Raw genomic sequence first — 18,864 nt, 5'->3', positions numbered from 1 at the left:
ATCGAAGAGAACCCCCACAAGTGACCCCATTTTGAAAACTAGACCCCTTAACGAATTTATCTAGGGTTGTACTGACCATTTTGACCCCACAGTTTTTGAATGAATTGAAGCAAAGCAAAAGGAAAAAATTGTGATTTTCGTTTTTTTGGCAATTCTGTCGTTTTAAAAACTGCTTTTTTGGTGCAGCACACACATGAATGAAGACTTGCACCCCAAAGTGGATACCCCTGTTTCTCCCATGTTCAGAGACATACCCATTGTGGCCCTAATCTTTTGTCTGGATGCACAACGGGGCCCAAAATGAAAGGAGTAGTCGGTGGCTTTCAGAACAGAAATTTAGCATGAAGGTGATTTAGGCCCCATTGCCCTCTTGTAGAGCCCTTGAGCGGCCAAAACGACAGAGGACCCCGACAAATGATCCCATTTTGAAAACTAGACCCCCTAACGAATTTATCTAGGGGTGTACTGTGTATTTTTACCCTACAATTTTTGAATAAATCTAAGCAAAGCAGTAGGAAAAAAATTACAATTTTCATTTTTTTGGCAGTTGTATCAATTTAAAAACTGTTTTTTTTTGTACAGCACACATAGGAATGAAGACTTTCACCCCAAAATGGATACCCCTGTTTGTCCCGTGTTCAGAGCCATACCCCTTGTGGCCCTAATCTACTTAAAGGACGCATGGCTAGGCCTATAATGGAAGGAGCACCCGTTGGATTTTAGGATACAACGGAATAAATTCCAGGCCCCATTGCCCACTTATAGAGCCATTGAGCGTCCAAAACTATAAAGAACCCCCACAAATATCCCCATTTTAAAAACTAGACCCCTTAACGAATTCATCTAGGGGTGTACTGCGTATTTTGACCCCACAGTATTTGAATAAATTTCAGCAAAGCAGAAGGAAAAAATTAAAATTTTCATTTTTTTGGCAATTTTGTCAATTTAAAAACTTTTTTTATTGTACAGTTTACATAGGAATGAAGACGTTCACCCCAAATGGATACCCCCGTTTGTCCCGTGTTCAAAAACATACCCATTGTGGCCCTAATCTACTTACAGGAAACATGGCAAGGCCTGTAATGGAGGGAACACCCGTTGGATTGCAGGGCACAACTGAATAAATTCCAGGCCCCATTGCTCATTTGTACGGAATAAAAATGGACTCCCTAAAATCCCCCCCCCCCCTCCACGCCCTTTTCGGCGTTCCCCAAATCTTAGATAAAAGTAATAATGTGAACTGTGTAGTATTTCCAAAGACGGGTAATTATGGAGGCTGGTTGGGATGGGCACATAGGGCAATAAAATCGGGTATCCCCCCTCCTCTCACGCTTTTTGGGGGTCATTTTTTGACCTCAGTGGCGGGGATGGGGTGTAAAAAGTGGCGCTCTGTGAGTCTCCGTAAGCTTGATGAGGTGTGGCGGTCTCACACAGAAGACGCTCAACAAGCTGCTCCTGGAACTGCAGGAAGGCGAGCGTTCCCGGGGCTTCTTGTAAATTGCGTATTACAGGTAGCGGTCTGAATAACGCCGGGCTTACGCAGCTGTAGGTGGATCCCGGCTGTGAGCCCGGCTGTGACCCTGCGTACGGCCGCGTAATGTACTGCGCATAACTGCGTACTTACACGGGCGGTCATGCGCAGTACACTTTTTTTTTTGTTGTTTGTATTTCCCGCACCGGCGCTTAGCGATGACGCGGGTACCCGCAGCTCGTATACAACGTAGTTGCGTATGGGCAGCGGATATATCCATGACCATGGAGCACAATGGGCTCTATGTTGCGGATATCCGCGGTAAAATAGAACCTGCTGCGTTCTCTTTTCTGCGAGTGCATTACACAATTCCGACCCGCTAATGTGAGCGGAATTGTATAATCCAATGCGATTGATCCATGTATTACCGCGGATCAGACGCATGCAGAATCCGTAATTCCTATCCGGTCATGTGAGACCGGCCAAAGGTAGATCGCTACCATTTTTTCACGTGACCGGGGACCGCTCAACGAGGCCACCCGTCACTGCTCCAGGCTCTCGGTGACCGTTGGTCGCCGAGAGCAAGGAGATATTAAGTTTCCTGGGTTCCCCGACTCCTGCGCATGTGTCCGGTGTTTTGCCGGCGGTCGCATGCGCAGAATACGGGAAAGTTCACGGAAGAAGATTGCGTCGGGGTGCAAATATGGAGGCCTCCGGTAAAAAGTTTTATCTCCTCTCACCGATCGCATCGGTGAGGGGAGATGAACCTTCCCCTTTTTTTAACTTTTACGTGATCGCCATTATTCTTTGGATAACAGCGAACACGTGATCAGGAACCGCTCACCGCGGCCCTCCGTGAAATCTCCAGGCTCTCGGCTAAGTTTTGTAGCCAGGAGATTTTAAAAAACCACGGCTTTTGCGCATGCGCCTGCCACATTGGCGACGGGCGCGTGCGCAGAAGCTGGGGTGAAGTCCGCGGATAAATCCGCAGGCCTTAGGTACGTCATTTCATCCTCCCTCACGGATATGATCCGTGGGGGAAGATGAAACGCAAGCTTTTTTAAAACTTTTTTTTTACTTTTTACCCCTTTTTTATTTTTTTTATTTTTTGCACTTTTTTTTTTACTTTACATGATCACTGTCATCTATTGGATGACAGTGATCATGTCCCTGGTGACATCCCTCTGCTCTTGGCTACACATGGCAGCCAGGAGCAGAGCAATTTTAAATTTCCCGGGGCCCGAGCCCCTCTGTGCACGCGCCCGATGTCAATCATCGGGCGCGCATGCGCAGACGGGGATTTCGGGTCCCGGGACATCGCAGAGGACCGGGTGTGAGTATCTTCACCTCCCCTCATGGATCCAATCCATAAGGGGAGGTGAAACTTTACTTTTGTTTTACTTTTTCAACTTTTTCGCGATCACCGCTATCGCAATGGATAGCGGTGATCGCGGGCCCGGGGACCGCTCACAGTGGTCCCCGGTAACACCTCCCTGGTTACCTTCAGGAGCCGGGAGCCAGGAGATTTTAAATTTACCGGGGACACCCGGGCTTCTGCGCGTGACGTCATCGTCTGGCGCGCATGCGCAGAAGGCCGCCGGCGGGTTCGGGAGGACCAGATCTCCGGGGGACACCGCCGACAAGCCGTGTGAGTATTTTCAGCTGCCGTGATGGATTCGATCCATCATAGCAGCTGAATTACTACTTTTTTACACTGTTTTATTTACTTTTTTGCGATCGGCGCTATTCATTTTATAGCGCTGATCGCAATACCGGGGGGGACTGCCCGCATCCTGGGATGACAGCTCCATGCTGTCGGCTACCTGCGGGCACCGACAGCATGGAGCTGTCATGTCCTCAGGCCAGTGGGCATCAATCCAAAGAGGATGCATAAAACTACGTCCTCTAGGTTTAAAGCCCACTTTCTGAGGACGTAGTTTCCCGATGGGGCGGTCGTTAAGGGGTTAACTGGATTGGCTGACCTATATATATATATATATATATATATATATATAAAGCTGAAAGCCCTCACTGACTCACTGACTGACTGACTGACTCACTGACTGACTGACTGACTCGCCAAAAGTTCTCCAACTTCTCAATGTCGTAGAAACATGAAATTCGGCGCAAGCATAGATTATCTCCAAAATAGGAAAAGAAATTGGGGCCCAACTCGATTCTTCAATTCTATGCGCAAAAGAATTGGCGTCAAAATTTTACGTACGTAATTAGAGATGAGCGAACGTACTCGCTAAAGCACCGCTCGTCCTGAAAGATTCGGGGAGTGCCGCTGCTGACAGGTGAGTTGCGGCGGGGAGCAGGGGAGAGCGGGCGGGAGAGAAGGAGAGAGAGATCTCCCCTCCGTTCCTCCCCGCTCTCCCCTGCAGCTCCCCGCTCCACGGCGCTCCCCGAATCTTTCAGGACGAGCGGGGAGATACTCGGATAAAGCACATTACTTGGACGAGTAGTGCTTTACCGAGTACATTCGCTCATCTCTATACGTAATCTAAATCTCTCACTTCCCAATGTCATAGAAACGTGAAATTTGGCAGGAGCATTGATTATGTCATAAAAAGGAAACGCTAATGGGTCCCAATTCGATTATTCAATTCTATGCGCAAAAGAGTTAGCGTCCAAATTTTACGTGCGGAATGTAATTTTCTCACTTTCCGGTGTCATAGAAACGTGAAATTTGGCAGGAGCATTAATTATGTCATAAATAGGAAAAGCGAATGTGTCCCAACTCCATTATTCAATTCTAGCGCAAAAGAATTGGCGTCGAAATTTTACGTGCGGAATGTAATTTTCTCACTTTCCGTTGTCATAGAAACGGGAAATTTGGCACGAGCATTGATTATGTCATAAATAGGAAAAGCTAATGGGTCCCAACTCCATTATTCAATTCTATGCACAAAAGAATTAGCGTCCAAATTTTACGTACGGAATCTAATTTTCTCACTTTCCGGTGTCATAGAAACGGGAAATTTGGCACGAGCATTGATTATGTCATAAATAGGAAAAGCTAATGGGTCCCAACTCGATTATTTAATTCTATGTGCAAAAGAATTAGCGTCCAAATTTTACGTGCGGAATGTAATTTTCTCACTTTCCGGTGTCATAGAAATGGGAAATTTGGCACGAGCATTGATTATGTCATAAATACGGAAAGCTAATGGGTCCCAACTCGATTATTCAATTCTAAGCGCAAAAGAATTAGTGTCCAAATGTTATGTACGTAATCTAATTCTCTCACTTCCTGATGTCATTTTATAAAAAGGAAGCGTTGCATGGTTACCTCCACATGGTGTTTCCTGGGTAACGCAGAGAACAATGCAAAATGGTGAACATATGTTTTTCCTCAGTATCTCTAAAGTAACCACGACTTCATAAGATTTACCATGTGAACACCAGATAAACACCAGTACCAAATTAACTCGGGTGAAGCCGGGTATATCAGCTAGTATATATATAAAGCTGAAAGCCCTCACTGACTCGCCAAAAGTTCTCCAACTTCCCAATGTCGTAGAAACATGAAATTGGGCACACGCATAGATTATCTCCAAAATAGGAAAAGTAATTGGGTCCCAACTCGATTATTCAATTCTAGCGCAAAAGAATTGGCGTTGAGATTTTACGTACGTAATCTAAATCTGTCACTTTCCAATGTCATAGAAACTTAAAATTTGGCACGAGCATTGATTATGTCATAAATAGGAAAAGCTAATGTGTCCCAACTCGATTATTCAATTCTATGCGCAAAAGAATTAGCGTCCAAATTTTACGTACGGAATCTAATTCTCTCACTTCCCGGTGTTATAGAAACTCGAAATTTGGCACAGGCATTGATTATGTCATAAATAGGAAAAGTTCGTAGGTCCCAACTCGATTATTCAATTCTATGCGCAAAAGAATTAGTGTCCAAATTTTACGTACGGAATCTAATTATCTCACTTTCCGGTGCCATAGAAACGTGAAATTTGGCACGAGCATTGATTATGTCATAAATAGGAAAAGTTCGTAGGTCCCAACTCGATTATTCAATTCTATGCGCAAAAGAATTAGCGTCCAAATTTTACGTGTGGAATGTAATTTTCTCACTTTCCGGTGACATAAAAACAGGAAATTTGGCAGGAGCATTGATTATGTCATAAATAGGAAAAGCTAATGGGTCCCAACTTGATTATTCAATTCTATGCGCAAAAGAATCAGCGTCCAAATTTTACGTGTGGAATGTAAGTTTCTCACATTCCGGTGTCATAGAAACGTGAAATTTGGCACGAGCATTGATTATGTCATAAATAGGAAAAGCTAATGGGTCCCAACTCGATTATTCAATTCTAAGCGCAAAAGAATTAGTGTCCAAATTTTACGTGCGGAATGTAATTTTTTTCACTTTCCGGTGTCATAGAAATGGGAAATTTGGCACGAGCATTGATTATGTCATAAATAGGAAAAGCTAATGGGTCCCAACTCGATTATTCAATTCTAAGCGCAAAAGAATTAGTGTCCAAATTTTACGTGCGGAATGTAATTTTTTTCACTTTCTGGTGTCATAGAAACAGGAAATTTGGCCCCGAGCATTGCTTATGTCATAAATATTAAAAGCTAATGGGTCCCAACTAGAGATGAGCGAGCATACTCGTCCGAGCTTGATACTCGTTCGAGTATTAGGGTGTTCGAGATGCTCGTTACTCGAGATGAGTAGCACGTGATGTTCGAGTCACTTTCATTTTCTTTCCTGAGAAATTTACGCGCTTTTCTGGCCAATAGAAAGTCAGGGAAGGCATTACAACTTCCCCCTGCGACGTTCAAGCCCTATACCACCCCCCTGCAGTGAGTGGCTGGCGAGATTAGGTGTCACCCGAGTATTAAAATCTGCCCGCCCGCGGCTCGCCACAGATGCATTCTGACATAGTTCAGGGAAAGTGCTGTTGGTGCCGCAGCTGCTATAGGGAGGGCGTTAGGAGTGATTTTAGGCTTCAGGAACCCCAACGGTCCTTCTTAGGCCATAGAAATTGCAGATCACACCTATGTGCAATCTGCGATTCCTGTTCTCTTGCGGCAGCAGCACCGACCGCATTGAGAACATATAGAAGACAAATCATTCTTCTCTGCCACAGCTGTAACAGCTGTGGAAGAGAAGAACGATGTTTGCCCATTGAATTCAATGGAGCCGGCAATACAGCAGGTTCCACTGAAAGCAATGGGCTGCCGGCGTGCATGGGATGAATTGTCGGGAAGGGCTTAAATATATAAGCCCTTCCCTGCAATTCATCCAGAAATGTGTAAAAATAAAAATATATACCGTATATACCGGCGTATAAGGCGACGGGGCGTATAAGACGACTCCCCAACTGTCACCTTATACGCCGGGAATACAGTGGAGCAAAGAATAAAAATCATTACTCACTTCCCCCGGCGTTCTGCGGTGCTGCTGCAGGCTGTCGCTCCCTCCTGGTCCCCGGCAGAGCATTGCTTTCTGGACGCAGGGCTTTAAATCCCCGCCTCCAGAAAACACACGTGCCTTCAGCCAATCACAGCCAATGACAATGATGCACTGCAGACTGAGAATGCTACAGTTGAAATGGCCTGCACACCCGAAGATGCTTAAAAAAAAAAATTGGTGTACTACTGCTCCCAGCCAACCACAATAATGCACATAGTCAGATGTAGCTTAACAGATGGCGTCAGGCATTCTTCCAGCATCTTTTCATTTGTTCTGCGTCTCACAAACGTTCTTCTTTGTGATCCAAACACCTCAAACTTGGATTCATCCGTCCACAACACTTTTTTCCAGTCTTCCTCTGTCCAATGTCTGTGTTCTTTTGCCCATCTTAATCTTTTTCTTTTATTGGCCAGTCTCAGATATGGCTTTTTCTTTGCCACTCTGCCCTGAAGCCCAATATCCCGCAGCCGCCTCTTCACTGTAGATGTTGACACTGGTGTTTTGCGGGTACTATTTAATGAAGATGCCAGTTGGGTACCTGTGAGGCGTCTGTTTCTCAAACTAGAGACTCTAATGTGCTTATCTTCTTGCTTAGTTGTGCAACGCGGCCTCCCACTTCTTTTTCTACTCTGGTTAGAGCCTGTTTGTGCTGTCCTCTGAAGGGAGTAGTACACACCGTTGTAGGAAATCTTCAATTTCTTAGCAATTTCTCGCATGGAATAGCCTTCATTTCTAAGAACAAGAATAGACTGTTGAGTTTCAGATGAAAGTTCTCTTTTTCTGGCCATTTTGAGCATTTAATTGACCCCACAAATGTGATGCTCCAGAAACTCAATCTGCTCACAGGAAGGTCAGTTTTGTAGCTTCTGTCAGTGCATAACGCAGAGTTTAGGGACACAGCCACTTCTATAGAGAAAGTTGTACAGTCCTGATCCTCCATGCAAGAACCGCTACGGTCCTTCTTAGGGCTACATCTCACCGTGTGCTTTACAGTTGTAGCTGGCTGGGAGCAGTAGTGCATCAATTTTTGTTTTACGCATTTATGCCTGTTCCCAGCCTTTCAGTAATAGCGTACTCAGCCTGCAGTGCCGTTCAACCAGCTCTCACCGTGAAATTGCACTCTAACCTTTCCTAGCCTACTGCAAACTACCTCAGTTATACCGTTCTGTGTCTGCAGTACATTAGACAGAGGTCTCACGGCTAAACAGTACTGTAATATTTCCTGGGCCACTGCAAAGTATTTCAGCTCCGCCGCTGTGCAGAGTGTCTCACAATACTCTTTCCTTGGTGGAGTTGAGATAGCCACAGTTACCAGCACTATCCACTGGCTTTAGAGTCTTCTCCCACTCCACAAAGCCTCTATAATCTACAAGTCTCTGTGAGCGGTAAATGACCTCTAGGTATCAGCACGAGACAGCGGGTTACTTTTTTCAAGTCACAGCATAGAGCCTCTGCTATCCAAAAGACTCTGTGTGCAGTGAATTAAGCCACAGTGGTCAGTGCTGTACAGTGGGGTAATTTATTTGGGCCCTGCTCTATTCGTAATCCGCCATGATGAGGAGTAGGGGTAAGGGTTGAGGACGCGGGCATCCAAATGAGGGTGTGGGCACCGGCCGAGTTCCTGGGAGTGGTGAATTACAGCCAGCTGCTGCGGGATTTGGAGAGAGGCACGTTTCTGGGCTTCCCAGCTTCATGTCATAATTTACCGATCCGCGTGGTAGACCTTTATTACAAACAGAGCAGTGCGAGCAAGTCCTGTCGTGGATGGTAAAAAACGTGTCCAGCAATGTATCGACCATCTAGTCTTCTACGCATTTCACTACTCCCGGCATAGGGACCGCAACTCTGAATCCTCTGGCTGCTCCTCCTTCCTCCCAGCCTCCGCACTCCTTGAAAATGACATATTCTGAGCAGGTAGACTTCCAGGAACTGTTCTCAGGCCGCTGCCATGAGTGGGGGAAAAAACGGTTCCACTCTCACCTGACGAGTTTGTCGTGACCAATGCCCAACCTTTGGAAAGTTGCCGAAGTCCAGGTGATGAGGCTGGGGACTTCCGGCAACTGTTTCAAGAGCTTTTTGTGGGTGAGGATGATGATGAGACACAGTTGTCTGTCAGTGAGGTAGTAGTAAGGGCAGTAAGTCCGAGGGAGGAGCGCACAGATGATTCGGAGGAAGAGCAGCTGGACGATGAGGTGACTGACCCCACCTGGTTTGCTAAGCCTACTGAGGACAGGGCTTCAGAGGGGGAGGCAAGTGCAGCAGCAGTACAGGTTGGAAGAGGCAGTGGAGTGGCCAGGGGTAGAGGCAGGGCCAGAGCGAAGAATCCCCCAACTGTTTCCAAAAGCACCCCCTCGCACCAAGCCACCGTGCAGAGGGCTAGGTGTTCAAAGGTCTCTCAGTTTTTCACTGAGAGTGCAGACGACCGACGAACAGTGGTGTGCAACCTTTGTCACGCCAAGATCAGCCGGGGAGCCACCACCACCAGCCTCACCACCACCAGCATGCGCAGGCATATGATGGCCAAGCACCCTACAAGGTGGGACGAAGGCCGTTCACTGCCTCCGGGACACACCACTGCCTCTTCCCCTGTTCCCCAACCTGCCACACAGATCCAATCCCCCTCCTAGGACACAGGCATGAGCGCCTCCCAACCTGCACCCACACCCTCACCTTCACTGTTCTCCACGCCAACCTGCAATGTCTCTCAGCGCAGCGTTCAGCTGTCGCTAACGCAAGTGTTGGAGTGAAAGGGCAAATATGCCACCACCCATCCGCACACACAAGCTTTAAACGTGCACATTGCCAAATTAATCAGCCTGGAGATGTTGCCACACAGGCTTGTGGAAACGGAGGCTTTCAAAAACATGATGGCGGCGGCGGTCGCACGCTACTCGGTCCCCAGTCGCCACTATTTTTCCCGATGTGCCGTCCCAGCCCTACACCAGCAAGTCTCCTGCAACATAAATCGTGCCCTCACCAACGTGGTTACTAGGAAGGTCCACTTAACCACGGGCACGTGGACAAGTACTGACGGCACATTGGGTGAATTTGGTGAAGGCTGGGACCGAGTCAGAGCCTGGGACCACTCACATCCTACCCACACCCAGAATAGAGGGTCCTATCTCGTTGCTGTTATCTGCGGCGTTTTATGCCACCTCCTCCACCCCCCCTCCTCCTCTGCCATCTCTACCTCTTAATTAAGAAGTGTGAGCACGTCGCCAGCAGTCGGTAGCGCGCGGAAGCATAGCGGCAGCACAGCGGTGGGCAAGCGTCAGCAAGTTGTGCTGAAACTAATTAGCTCAGGTGACAAGAGGCACATGGCTCTGCACAGCCACAGAAAAAATTAGCCCACTGTTTCGCGATGAGAATTACAGCTAATATACCGCACACAGAGAATGGGAGATGTGAGATGCTCTGCTCTGGGCCAGCAAAATTAACGCACTGCTTAGCGATTGGAACTAGCTTCGGGTAATTCATCGCACACAGCGAATGGGAGATGTGAGATGCTCTGCACAGCCACAGAAAAAAATTAGCCCACTGTTTGGCGATGAGAATTACACGTAATTTACGGCACACAAGGAATGGGAGATATGAGATGCTCTGCACAGCCCCCGAAAAAATTAGCCAACTGTTTAGCAATGAGAACTCCTGATAATTCACAGCAAACAGCGAATGGAAGATGTGAGATGCTTTGCATAGCCCCAGAAAAAAATGGTCCTCTGTTTAGCGTCGAGAATTACAGCTAATTCGCTGCACACAGCGAATAACAGATGTGAGATGCTCTGCTCTTGGCCAGCAAAATTAACGCTTAGTGATGGGAACTAGCTTCGGCTAATTTAGCTCACAGCGAATAGAAGATGTGAATTGCTCTGCACAGCCGCAGAAAAAATTAGCCCACTGTTTAGCAATGAGAATTACGGCTAATTCACCGCACACAGAGAATGGGAGATGTGAGATGCTCTTCACAGCCGCAGAAAAAATTAGCACACTGTTTAGCAATGAGAATTACAGCTAATTTATGGCACACAGCGAATGGAAGATGTGAGATGCTCTGCACAGCCCCAGAAAAAAATAGCCAACTGTTTAGCAATGAGAACTCCTGCTAATTCACAGCACACAGCGAATGGAAGACGTGAGATGCTCTGTACAGCCACAAAAAAAATAAGCCCACTGTTTAGCACTGAGAATTACAGGTACTTCACCGCACACAGTGAGTGGGAGATGTGAGATGCTCTGCTCTGGACCAGCAAATTTAGCGCACTGCTTAGCGATGGGAACTACCTTTGCCTAATTCACCGCACACAGCGAATGGGAGATGTAAGATGCTCTCCACAGCCCCAGAAAAATGAACCCACTGTTTAGCGATGAGAATTACGGCTAATACACCGCACACAGAGACTGGGATGTGTGAGATGCTCTGCACAGCTCAGAAAAAATTAGCCCACTGTTTAGCGATGAGAATTACAGTTACTTCACCGCACACAGTGAGTGGGAGATGTGAGATGCTCTGCTCTGGACCAGCAAAATTAACACACTGCTTAGCGATGGGAACTACCTTTGCCTAATTCACTTTACACAGCGAATGGGAGATGTGAGATGCTCTGCACAGCCCCAGAAAAAATTACTCCTGTTTAGCGATGAGATTTACGGCTAATTCAATGCACACAGCAAATGCAAGATGCGAGATGCCCTGCACAGCCCCAGAAAAAATAAGCAATCTGTTTAGCAATGAGAACTCCTGCTAATTCCATGCACACAGCGAATGGAAGATGTGAAATGCTCTGCACAGCCCCCCCAAAAAATTAGCCTACTGTTTAGCAATGAGAATTTTGGCAAATTCACTTCACACAGCGAATGGGAGATGTGAGATGCTCTGCACAGCCCCAGAAAAAATTACCCCTGTTTAGCGATGAGAACTCCGGCTAATTCACTGCACACAGCGCATGGGAGATGTGAGATGCTCTGCATAGCACCAGAAAAAATTAGCCCACTGTTTAGCAATGAGAACTCTGGCTAATTCACCGCACACAGAGAATGGTAGATGTGAGATGCTCTGTACAGGGCTAGATGCTTAAAAAGGAAAAGAAATGGTGCACTACTGCTCCCAGCCAGCCAAAAAAGTAATGCGCACAATGAAGAAAAGCCTTAAGAAGGAATGTTCGGTTCTTGAAGATACGATCCCTACTCTAACACTTTCCTTTATCCCAGTAGTAACTCTTTCCTTAACCTCTACCAGCATGCATCTCAGGCGAGCCGCGGGTAGCACCACTTTAAGTACTCGGCGGTCACCTGATCCCACCAGCCACTCACTGCTGTAGACGTGCAGAGGGTTGGGACGTCACAGCAGAAAGTAGTAATTAGAGATGAGCGAACACCAAAATGTTCGGGTGTTCGTTATTCGTAACGAACTTCCCGTGATGCTCGAGGGTTCGTTTCGAACAACGAACCCCTTTGAAGTCAATGGGCGACCAGAACATTTTTGTATTTCGCCGATGCTCGCTAAGGTTTTCCTGTGTGAAAATCTGGGCAATTCAGGAAAGTGATGGGAATGACACAGTGACGGATAGGGCAGGCGAGGGGCTACATGTTGGGCTGCATCTCAAGTTCCCAGGTCCCACTATTAAGCCACAATACCGGCAAGAGTGGGCCCCCCCCCCCTCCCAACAACTTTTACTTCTGAAAAGCCCTCATTAGCATGGCATACCTTTGCTAAGCACCACACTACCTCCAACAAAGCACAATCACTGCCTGCATGACACTCCACTGACACTTCTCCTGGGTTACATGCTGCCCAACCGCCCCCCCTCCCCCCCACAGCGCACACCAAAGTGTCCCTGCGCAGCCTTCAGCTGCCCTCATGCCACACCACGCTCATGTCTATTTAGAATTGCGTCTGCCATGACGAGGGACCGCAGGCACACACTGCAGAGGTTGGCACGGCTAGGCAGCGACCCTCTTTAAAAGGGGCGGGGCGATAGCCCACAATGCTGTACAGAAGCAATGAGAAATAGAATCCTGTGCCACCGCCATCAGGAGCTGCACACGTGGGCATAGCAATGGGGAACCTATGTGCCACACACTATTCATTCTGTCAAGGTGTCTGCATGCCCCAGTCAGACCGGGCTTTTTAATTCATAGACACAGGCAGGTACAACTCCCTATTGTGAAGTCCCTGTCGACCCACAGCATGGGTGGCTCCCTGGAACCCACCGGCGGTACACAGAAATATCCCATTGCATTGCCCAACACAGCTGAGGTAGTAATGTCGTGCTTAATGCAGGTGGGCTTCGGCCCACACTGCATGCCCCAGTCTGACTGGGGTTCTTTATAAGTGTACAGATGTAGTAAAAACTCCGTGTGCACCTACAGCATGGGTGGGTGCCAGGAAGCCACCGGCGGTACATTGAAATATCCCATTGCATTGCCCAACACAGCTGAGGTAGTAATGTTGTGCTTAACCCTTTCCAATCCAATTTGTATATGGTTTTCCTAGGGGGCTTACTCTTTTTCTGCCGTTATACAACGGCGCTATATGCTGGCTAAAGCCAGTACTGCATGAGCTGACACGTAGGATAGGCTCCGACAGCAGAGAGGCTGGCAATATACAGTAAGAGAACCCCGACGGACGTCTACCAACAACGGAGCTGTACAGCCTTAAACCCTAATGTCTTCACAGGTCACACAGTGGACTGGAAAGGGTTAATGCAGGTGGGTTTCGGCCCACACTGCATGCCCCAGTCAGACTGGGGTTCTTTACAAGTGGACACATGTAGGTTTAACTCCCTGTGGACCCACTGCCTGGGTGGGTGCCAGGAAGCCACCGGCGGTACATAGAAATATCCCATTGCATTGCCCAACACAGCTGAGGTAGTAATGTCGTGCGTAATACAGGTGGGCTTCGGCCCACACTGCATGCCCCAGTCAGACTGGGGTTCTTTACAAGTGGACACATGTAGGTTTAACTCCCTGTGGACCCACTGCCTGGGTGGGTGCCAGGAAGCCACCGGCGGTACATAGAAATATCCCATTGCATTGCCCAACACAGCTGAGGTAGTAATGTCGTGCGTAATACAGGTGGGCTTCGGCCCACACTGCATGCCCCAGTCAGACGGGTTCTTTAGAAGTGTACAGATGTATTAAAAACTCAGTGTGCACCTACAGCATGGGTGGCTCCCTGGAACCCACCGGCGGTACACAAAAATATCCCATTGCATTGCCCAACACAGCTGAGGTAGTAATGTCGTGCGTAATACAGGTGGGCTTCGGCCCACACTGCATGCCCCAGTCAGACTGGGGTTCTTTACAAGTGGACACATGTAGGTTTAACTCCCTGTGGACCCACTGCCTGGGTGGGTGCCAGGAAGCCACCGGCGGTACATAGAAATATCCCATTGCATTGCCCAACACAGCTGAGGTAGTAATGTCGTGCGTAATACAGGTGGGCTTCGGCCCACACTGCATGCCCCAGTCAGACGGGTTCTTTAGAAGTGTACAGATGTATTAAAAACTCAGTGTGCACCTACAGCATGGGTGGCTCCCTGGAACCCACCGGCGGTACACAAAAATATCCCATTGCATTGCCCAACACAGCTGAGGTAGTAATGTCGTGCGTAATACAGGTGGGCTTCGGCCCACACTGCATGCCCCAGTCAGACTGGGGTTCTTTACAAGTGGACACATGTAGGTTTAACTCCCTGTGGACCCACTGCCTGGGTGGGTGCCAGGAAGCCACCGGCGGTACATAGAAATATCCCATTGCATTGCCCAACACAGCTGAGGTAACGTCAGCTGTAATGCAGGTGGGCTAAAAATTAATTTGATTACACTGTAGGCGAGGGCCCACAAAAATTGCTGTATCAACAGTACTAATGTACATCCCAAAAATTGGCCATGGCCAGCCAAGAGGGCAGGTGAAACCCATTAATCGCTTTGGTTAATGTGGCTTAAGTGGTAACTAGGCCTGGAGGCAGCCCAGTGTAACGAAAAATTGGTTCAAGTTAAAGTTCCAATGCTTTTAAGCGCATTGAAACTTATAAAAATTGTTCTGAAAAATTATTTGAGTGAGCCTTGTGGCCCTAAGAAAAATTGCCCGTTCAGCGTGATTACGTGAGGTTTCAGGAGGAGGAGCAGGAGGAGGAGGAGGAGGAATATTAGACACAGATTGATGAAGCAGAAATGTCCCCGTTTTGGATGGTGAGAGAGAACGTAGCTTCCATCCGCGGGTGCAGCCTACGTATTGCTTACGTATCGCTGCTGTCCGCTGGTGGAGAACAGAAGTCTGGGGAAATCCAGCCTTTGTTCATCTTGATGAGTGTTAGCCTGTCGGCACTGTCGGTTGACAAGCGGCTACGCTTATCTGTGATGATTCCCCCAGCCGCACTAAACACCCTCTCCGACAACACGCTAGCCGCAGGACAAGCAAGCACCTCAAGGGCATACAGGGCTAGTTCAGGCCACGTGTCCAGCTTCGACACCCAGTAGTTGTAGGGGGCAGAGGCGTCACCAAGGATGGTCGTGTGATCCGCTACGTACTCCCTCACCATCCGTTTGCAGTGCTCCCGCCGACTCAGCCGTGACTGGGGAGCGGTGACACAGTCTTGGTGGGGAGCCATAAAGCTGGCCAGGCCCTTAAAGACTGTTGCACTGCCTGGGATGTACATGCTGCTCGATCTACGCACATCCCCTGCAACATGGCCCTCGGAACTGCGCCTTCTGCCACTAGCGCTGTCGGCTGGGAATTTTACCATCAGCTTGTCCGCAAGGGTCCTGTGGTATAGCAACACTCTCGAACCCCTTTCCTCTTCGGGAATCAGAGTGGGCAGGTTCGCCTTATACCGTGGATCGAGCAGTGTGTACACCCAGTAATCCGTAGTGGCCAGAATGCGTGCAACGCGAGGGTCACGAGAAAGGCATCCTAACATGAAGTCAGCCATGTGTGCCAGGGTACCTGTACGCAACACATGGCTGTCTTCACTAGGAAGATCACTTTCAGGATCCTCCTCCTCCTCCTCCTCCTCCTCCTCAGGCCATACACGCTGAAAGGATGACAGGCAATCAGCCGATGTACCGTCAGCAGCGGCCCAAGCTGTCTCTTCCCCCTCCTCCTCATCCTCCTCATGCTCCTCCTCCTCCTCCTGTACGCGCTGAGAAATAGACAGGAGGGTGCCCTGACTATCCAGCGGCATACTGTCTTCCCCCGCCCCCGTTTCCGAGCGCAAAGCAGCTGCCTTTATGGTTTGCAGGGAATTTCTCAAGATGCATAGCAGAGGAATGGTGACGCTAATGATTGTAGCATCGCCGCTCACCACCTGGGTAGACTCCTCAAAATTACCAAGGACATGGCAGATGTCTGCCAACCAGGCCCACTCTTCTGAAAGGAATTGAGGAGGCTGACTCCCACTGCGCCGCCCATGTTGGAGTTGGTATTCGACTATAGCTCTACGCTGTTCATAGAGCCTGGTCAACATGTGGAGCGTAGAGTTCCACCGTGTGGGCACGTCGCACAGCAGTCGGTGCACTGGCAGCTTAAAGTGATGTTGCAGGGTGCGCAGGGTGGCAGCGTCCGTGTGGGACTTGCGGAAATGTGCGCAGAGCCGGCGCGCCTTTACGAGCAGGTCTGACAAGCGTGGGTAGCTTTTCAGAAAGCGCTGAACCACCAAATTAAAGACGTGGGCCAGGCATGGCACGTGCGTGAGGCTGCCGAGCTGCAGAGCCGCCACCAGGTTACGGCCGTTGTCACACACGACCATGCCCGGTTGGAGGCTCAGCGGCGCAAGCCAGCGGTCGGTCTGCTGTGTCAGACCCTGCAGCAGTTCGTGGGCCGTGTGCCTCTTATCGCCTAAGCTGAGTAGTTTCAGCACGGCCTGCTGACGCTTGCCCACCGCTGTGCTGCCACACCGCGCGACACCGACTGCTGGCGACATGCTGCTGCTAACACATCTTGATTGTGAGACAGAGGAGGAGGAGGAGGAGGAGGGTGCTTTAGTGGAGGAAGCATACACCTCCGCAGATACCAGCACCGAGCTGGGGCCCGCAATTCTGGGGGTGGGTAGGACGTGAGCGGTCCCAGGCTCTGACTCTGTCCCAGCCTCCACTAAATTCACCCAATGTGCCGTCAGGGAGATGTAGTGGCCCTGCCCGCCTGTGCTTGTCCACGTGTCCGTAGTTAAGTGGACCGTGGCAGTAACCGCGTTGGTGAGGGCGCGCACAATGTTGCGGGAGACGTGGTCGTGCAGGGCTGGGACGGCACATCGGGAAAAGTAGTGGCGACTGGGAACTGAGTAGCGCGGGGCCGCCGCCTCCATGATACTTTTGAAGGACTCCGTTTCCACAACCCTATACGGCAGCATCTCAAGGCTGATGAATTTTGCGATGCGGACGGTTAACGTTTGAGCGTGCGGGTGCGTGGCGGCGTACTTGCGCTTGCGCTCGAACACTTGCGCAAGCGACGGCTGAACGGTGCGCTGAACTACACTGCTGGATGGGGCCGAGGACAGCGGAGATGAGGGTGTGGGTGCAGGCCATGAGGCGGTAGTGCCTGTGTCCTGAGAGGGGGGTTGCATCTCAGTGGCAGGTTGGGGCACAGGGGGAGAGGCAGGGGTGCAAACCGGAGGCGGTGAACGGCCTTTGTCCCACCTTGCGGGGTGCTTGGCCATCATATGTCTGCGCATGGTGGTGGTGGTGAGGCTGTTGGTGTTGGCTCCCCGGCTGAGCTTTGCGCGACAAAGGTTGCACACCACTGTTCGTCGGTCGTCAGGCGTCTCTGTGAAAAACTGCCAGACCTTAGAGCACCTCGGCCTCCGCAGGGTGGCATGGCGCGAGGGGGCGCTTTGGGAAACACTTGGTGGATTATTCGGTCTGGCCCTGCCTCTACCCCTGGCCCTGGACACCGCACTGCCTCTTACAACCTGCCCTGCTGATGCCCTTGACTCCCCCTCTGAAGACCTGTCCTCCTGAGTAAGCGTTGCACACCAGGTGGGGTCAGTCACCTCATCGTCCTGCTGCTCTTCCTCCGAATCCTCTGTGCGCTGCTCCCTGGGACTTACTGCCCTTACTACTACCTCACTGCAAGACAACTGTGTCTGATCGTCATCGTCCTCCTGACCCACAGAAAGTTGTTGAGACAGTTGGCGGAAGTCCCCAGCCTCTTCCCCCGGACCCCGGGAACTTTCGAAAGGTTGGGCATCAGTGACGATAAACTCCTCTGGTGGGAGAGGAACCGCTGCTGCCCAATCTAAGCAGGGGCCCGAGAACAGTTCCTGGGAGTGCTCCCGCTCCTGAGCAGGTGTTATTGTAGTGGAGTGAGGAGGCTGGGAGGAAGGAGGAGCAGCAGACAGAGGATTCGGATTGGCAGCAGTGGACGGCGCAGAACTGCGGGTAGACGATAGGTTGCTCGAAGCACTTTCTGCCATCCAGGACAGGACCTGCTCACACTGCTCATTTTCTAATAACCGTCTCCCGCGTGGACCCATTAATTGGGCGATGAATGTGGGGACGCCAGAAACGTGCCTCTCTCCTAATCGCGCAGTAGTCGGCTGCGACACACCTGGATCAGGAGCTTGGCCTGTGCCCACACCCTGACTTGGCCCTCCGCGTCCTCGGCCGCGTCCACGTCCTCTAGGCCTACCCCTACCCCTCAGCATGCTGTATTACCAGTGATTTGATTTCACAGGCAGGAAATAAATTGGCGCAAGACTGCAGGCCAAATATAATTTTTGCCCTTTTTGGAAAACGAAAGGCCCCACTGCCTCTAGTGAATGAATTATCTAAGTTTAATAACTGTGCTGTGTCCCTGCTTATGTGTCACAGAACGTGAGGGTAGCAGAGTTATTATAACTCTTGGAGAGCAGGTATTTTTTTCCCAATTAAGGAAAGCAAATGGCGAAGCCAGCAGTAAAGCGTAGCTGGGTGCGTATGATTTAGCAATGTTTTTCACGCAGCTCACACG

This window comes from Eleutherodactylus coqui, chromosome 6 (genome assembly GCF_035609145.1).
Source record: "Eleutherodactylus coqui strain aEleCoq1 chromosome 6, aEleCoq1.hap1, whole genome shotgun sequence".
Lineage (NCBI taxonomy): Eukaryota > Metazoa > Chordata > Amphibia > Anura > Eleutherodactylidae > Eleutherodactylus > Eleutherodactylus coqui.
This window is presented reverse-complemented; position numbering follows the sequence as displayed.